Source organism: Arachis hypogaea, chromosome 4 (assembly GCF_003086295.3).
Source record: "Arachis hypogaea cultivar Tifrunner chromosome 4, arahy.Tifrunner.gnm2.J5K5, whole genome shotgun sequence".
Lineage (NCBI taxonomy): Eukaryota > Viridiplantae > Streptophyta > Magnoliopsida > Fabales > Fabaceae > Arachis > Arachis hypogaea.
In genome coordinates, this window is record NC_092039.1 from 22,329,843 (window position 1) to 22,335,563 (window position 5,721).

Sequence of the window (5,721 nt, forward strand, 5' to 3'; positions counted from 1 at the left end):
GATTCTTGAACATAGCTAGTGTATGAGTCTTGGCTGTGGCCCAAAGCACTCTGTCTTCCAGTATTACCACCGGATACATACATGCCACAGACACATAATTGGGTGAACCCTTTTAGATTGTGACTCAGCTTTGCTAGAGTCCCCAATTAGAGGTGTCCAGGGTTCTTAAGCACACTCTTTTTGCCTTGGTTCACAACTTTATTCTTTCCTTTTTCTTTTTCTTTTTCTTTCCTTTCATTTTTTTTTTCGAAAATTTTTTTTTTCACTGCTTTTTCTTGCTTCAAGAATCAATTTGATGATTTTTCAGATCCTCAATAACAGTTCTCCTTTTCCATCATTCTTTCAAGAGCCAACAATTTTAACATTCTTAAAACAACAAGTTCAAGAGACATATGCACTGTTCAAGCATTCATTCAGAAAACAAAAAATATTGTCACCACATCAAACTAATTCAACTAGTTTCAAGGATAAAATTCGAAATCCTGTACTTCTTGTTCTTTTGTGATTAAAGCATTTTTTCATTTAAGAGAGGTGATGGATTCATAGGACATTCATAACTTTAAGGCATAAATTTTATTAATTATGAATTAAGAACAAGACTCAAAAATAGATATAAGATGAGACTAAAAAAAAAAGATAAAAATAGGAAACAAAATAAAAAACGAAAAAAAATAGGCTCCTAATGATAGAGGTTTTCACAGAGTTAGGACTCAACAACCTTGATTTTGAGAAGTGGATGCTCCCTCAGCTCTTGGAGTTCACGCCCCTGCTTCCCTTGCTCCTTCCATTGACTTCTTGGTGATTGGATGTTCAATGGGTATGAATTCATCTGCTCCCATCTTCACCCCAGCCTCTTTACAGAGCAAGGAGATCAAGCTTGGGTAAGCCAATTTGGTTACAGTGGAATTCTTATTTGCAATTGTGTAGATCTCACAAGAAATCACATGATGAACCTCCACTTCTTTTCCAAGCATAATGCAATGAATCATCACTGCTCTCTTGATGGTGACCTCAGAACGGTTGCTAGTGGGCAATATGGAACGCCCAATAAAGTCTAGCCAACCTCTTGCAATTGGTTTGAGGTCTCCCCTCTTGAGTTGGTTTGGGACGCCCTTAGAATTGGTTATCCACTTAGTTCCAGGGAGGCATATATCCTCTAGAACTTGATCCAACTCTTTATCTACTCTCACCATCCTCCTATTAAAGGAGTCAGGATCATCTTGCAGTTGAGGCAACTTGAAGATTTCTCTTATTTTGTCCAGATGGAAGTACATAACTTTCCCTCTGACCATGGTTCTGTAGGTATGGTAAGCGGTTCCAGTCATTCTCTGCTTATCTGTTAGCCACAGATTTGAGTAGAATTCCTGAACCATGTTCCTTCCAACCTTTATCTCAGGATTGGTTAGAACTTCCCATCCTCTGTTTCGAATTTGCTCTTGGATCCCCGGATATTCATCTTCTTTCAGATCAAACTTTACTTCCGGGATCACTGACCTCAGACCCATTATTTTGTGATAATGGTCTTCATGTTCTTTGGTTAAGAACTTCTCTTGATTCCAAAGATTCTTTGGATTATTCTCTTTCTTTCCTCTTAAATTGGTTTGTTTTCCTTTAGGAGCCATGATCTTGGTGAATCTTGGCTTAGTGATCACGGAAAAGCACACCAAACTTAGAGGTTTGCTTGTCCTCAAGCAAAAGAAAGAAGAGAAGAGAGAGAGAGGAAGAGGAAATTCGAATGGTGTGGTGGAGTGAGGGGGGACAAACGTGTATTTATAAGGTGGGGAGGAGAGTTTTCGAAAAAAAAGAGAGAATTGAGAAGAGATTTGAGAAGATATGGAAAGAAATTGAGAGAAGGGTGAGTTTTTGCACAAAATTTGGGAATAATTTGAGAGATTTGAAAGTGAATGATGAAAGGTTGAAGTGTAATTATGTAGAAAAGTATGGGTAAGAAAAGGAAAGTTTGAAAAAATTTGATTTGAAAACAAAGTTGTGGTCCCCCCACCTTTCTGGCGTTAAACGCCCAGAATGGCACCCATTCTGGCGTTTAACGCCCATTTGTTCCCCCTTTTGGGAGTTTAACGCCCAGCCAGGTGCCCTGGCTGGCGTTAAACGCCAGAAATCCTTTATCACTGGGCGTTTTTCTGAACGCCCAGGATCCTGCACACCTGGCGTTAAACGCCCAGAATGGTGCACATTCTGGCGTTTAACGCCCAAAATGGCACCATTCCTGGCGTTAAACGCCCAGAATGATACCCATTCTGGCGTTTAACGACCAAAATGCCCCTTACTGGCGTTTTTTTGCCAGTAAGCTCATTTTCTCTGCTTTTTGAGCTGAATCCTTCTGTAACTCTGTGAATTCCTTCATTTTTGATACTTGCCTCTGTAAAAACTATTCATACAACCTCCTAATGACTGGGTTGCCTCCCAGCAAGCGCTTCTTTACTGTCTTTAGCTGGACCTTCACTGAGAATCACTCAAGTCTCAGTTTTGAGCATTCCTGCTCAAAATTGCCTTCAAGATAATGCTTGATTCTCTGTCCATTAACAATGAACTTTTTGTCAGAATCAATATCCTGAAGCTCAACATATCCATATGGTGACACTCCTGTAATCACATACGGACCCCTCCACCGGGATTTAAGTTTTCTTGGAAACAGTTTGAGCCTAGAGTTGAAGAGCAGAACTTTTTGTCCTGGCTCAAAGACTCTGGTTGACAACTTCTTGTCATGCCATTTCTTTGCCTTTTCCTTATAAATTTTTGCATTTTCAAAGGCATTGAGTCTGAACTCCTCTAGCTCATTTAGCTGAAGCAGTCTCTTTTCACCAGCTAACTGTGCATCCATGTTTAGGAATCTGGTTGCCCAGTAGGCTTTATGTTCCAGTTCCACGGGCAAATGACAGGCCTTCCCTTACACCAATTGGTATGGAGAGGTTCCTATAGGAGTCTTGAATGCTGTTCTGTATGCCCACAGAGCATCATCCAAGCTCTTTGCCCAATCCTTTCTTCGGGCTATCACAGTCCGTTCTAGGATTCTTTTTAGCTCTCTGTTAGAGACTTCAGCTTGCCCATTTGTCTGTGGATGATACGGAGTTGCCACTTTATGGCTGATTCCATATCTAACCATAGCAGAGTATAGCTGTTTATTGCAGAAATGAGTGCCCCCGTCACTGATTAGTACTCTGGGAACACCAAACCTGCTGAAGATGTTTTTCTGGAGGAATTTTAGCACGGTATTGGTATCATTAGTGGGTGTAGCAATTGCTTCTACCCACTTAGATACATAGTCCACTGCCACCAGAATGTAAGTGTTTGAGTATGATGGTGGGAATGGCCCCATGAAGTCAATTCCCCATACATCAAACAATTCTATCTCTAATATCCCTTGTTGAGGCATGGCATATCCGTGAGGCAGGTTACCAGCTCTTTGGCAACTGTCACAGTTACGCACAAACTCTCGGGAATCTTTATAGAGAGTAGGCCAGTAGAAGCCACACTGGAGGACTTTAGTGGCTGTTCGCTCACTTCCAAAATGTCCTCCATACTGTGATCCATGGCAGTGCCATAGGATTCTTTGTGCTTCTTCTCTGGGTACACATCTGCGGATCACTCCGTCAGCACATCTCTTAAAGAGATATGGTTCATCACAGAGGTAGTACTTGGCATCTGAAATTAATTTCTTTCTTTGCACACTGCTGTACTCCTTGGGTATGAACCTCACAGCTTTATAGTTTGCAATATCTGCAAACCATGTAGCTTCCTGAATGGCAAAGAGTTGCTCATCTGGGAAAGTCTCAGAGATCTCAGTAGAAGGGAGGGACGCCCCAGCTACTGGTTCTATTCGGGACAGATGATCAGCTACTTGGTTCTCTGTCCCTTTTCTGTCTCTTATTTCTATATCAAACTCTTGCAGAAGCAACACCCATCTGATAAGCCTGGGTTTTGAATCCTGCTTTGTGAGTAAGTATTTAAGAGCAGCATGGTCAGTGTACACAACCACTTTGGATCCCACTAGATAGGATCTAAACTTGTCAATGGCGTAGACCACTGCAAGTAATTCTTTTTCTGTGGTTGTGTAGTTCTTCTGTGCGTCATTTAGAACACGGCTGGCATAATAAATGACGTGCAGAAGCTTGTTATGCCTTTGTCCCAACACTGCACCAATGGCATGGTCACTGGCATCACACATTAATTCAAATGGCAATGTCCAATCTGGTGCAGAGATGACTGGTGCTGTGATCAGCTTAGCTTTCAGGGTCTCAAATGCCTGCAGACACTGTGTGTCAAACACAAATGGTGTGTCAGCAGCTAGCAGGTTACTCAGAGGTTTTGCAATTTTCGAAAAATCCTTTATAAACCTTCTATAGAATCCTGCATGCCCCAGAAAGCTTTTGATTGCCTTAACATTGGCAGGTGGTGGTAATTTTTCAATTACCTCTACCTTTGCCTTATCCACCTCTATTCCCCTGCTTGAAATTTTGTGCCCAAGGACAATTCCTTCAGTCACCATAAAGTGACATTTCTCCCAGTTTAAAACCAGGTTAGTCTCTTGGCATCTTTTCAGGACAAGTGATAAGTGGTTAAGACAGGAGCTGAATGAGTCTCCATATACTGAAAAGTCATCCATGAAGACTTCCAGAAATTTCTCTACCATATCTGAGAAGATAGAGAGCATGCACCTCTGAAAGGTTGCAGGTGCATTGCACAGACCAAAAGGCATCCTTCTATAGGCAAACACGCCAGAAGGGCAAGTAAATGCTGTTTTCTCTTGGTCCTAAGGATCTACTGCAATTTGGTTATAGCCTGAATAGCCATCCAAAAAGCAGTAATAATCATGACCAGCTAGTCTTTCTAGAATTTGGTCTATGAATGGTAAAGGAAAATGATCCTTTCTGGTGGCTGTATTGAGCCTTCTGTAGTCAATACACATGCGCCACCCTGTGACTGTCCTTGTAGGAACCAGTTCATTTTTTTCATTATGAACCACTGTCATGCCTCCCTTTTTGGGGACAACTTGGACAGGGCTCACCCAGGGGCTATCAGAAATAGGATAAATAATCCCAGCCTCTAGTAATTTAGTGACCTCTTTCTGCACCACCTCCTTCATGGCAGGATTTAGCCTCCTCTGTGGTTGGACCACTGGTTTGGCATTATCCTCCAACAGGATCTTGTGCATGCATCTAGCTGGGCTAATGCCCTTGAGATCACTTATGGACCACCCAAGAGCTGTCTTGTGTGTCCTTAGCACTTGAATCAGTGCTTCCTCTTCCTGTGGATTCAAAGCAGAGCTTATAATCACTGGAAAAGTTTCACCTTCTCCCAGAAATACATATTTCAGAGATGGTGGTAGAGGTTTGAGTTCAGGTTTGGGGGGTTTATCCTCCTCCTGAGGAATTTTCGAAAATTCCTTTGTTTCCTCTGGTTCTTCTTGATCAGGTTGAGCATCTTTGAAAATGTCCTCAAGCTCTGATTCTAGGCTTTCAGTCATATTGATCTCTTCTACCAGAGAGTCAATAATGTCAGCGCCCAGGCAGTCATCTGGTGTGTCTGGATGCTGCATAGCTTTTACAGCATTCAACTTGAACTCATCCTCATTGACTCTCAGGGTTACTTCCCCTTTTTGTACATCAATGAGAGTTCGTCCAGTTGCTAGGAAAGGTCTTCCTAGAATGAGAGTTGCACTTTTGTGCTCCTCCATTTCCAGCACCACAAAGTCAGTTGGAA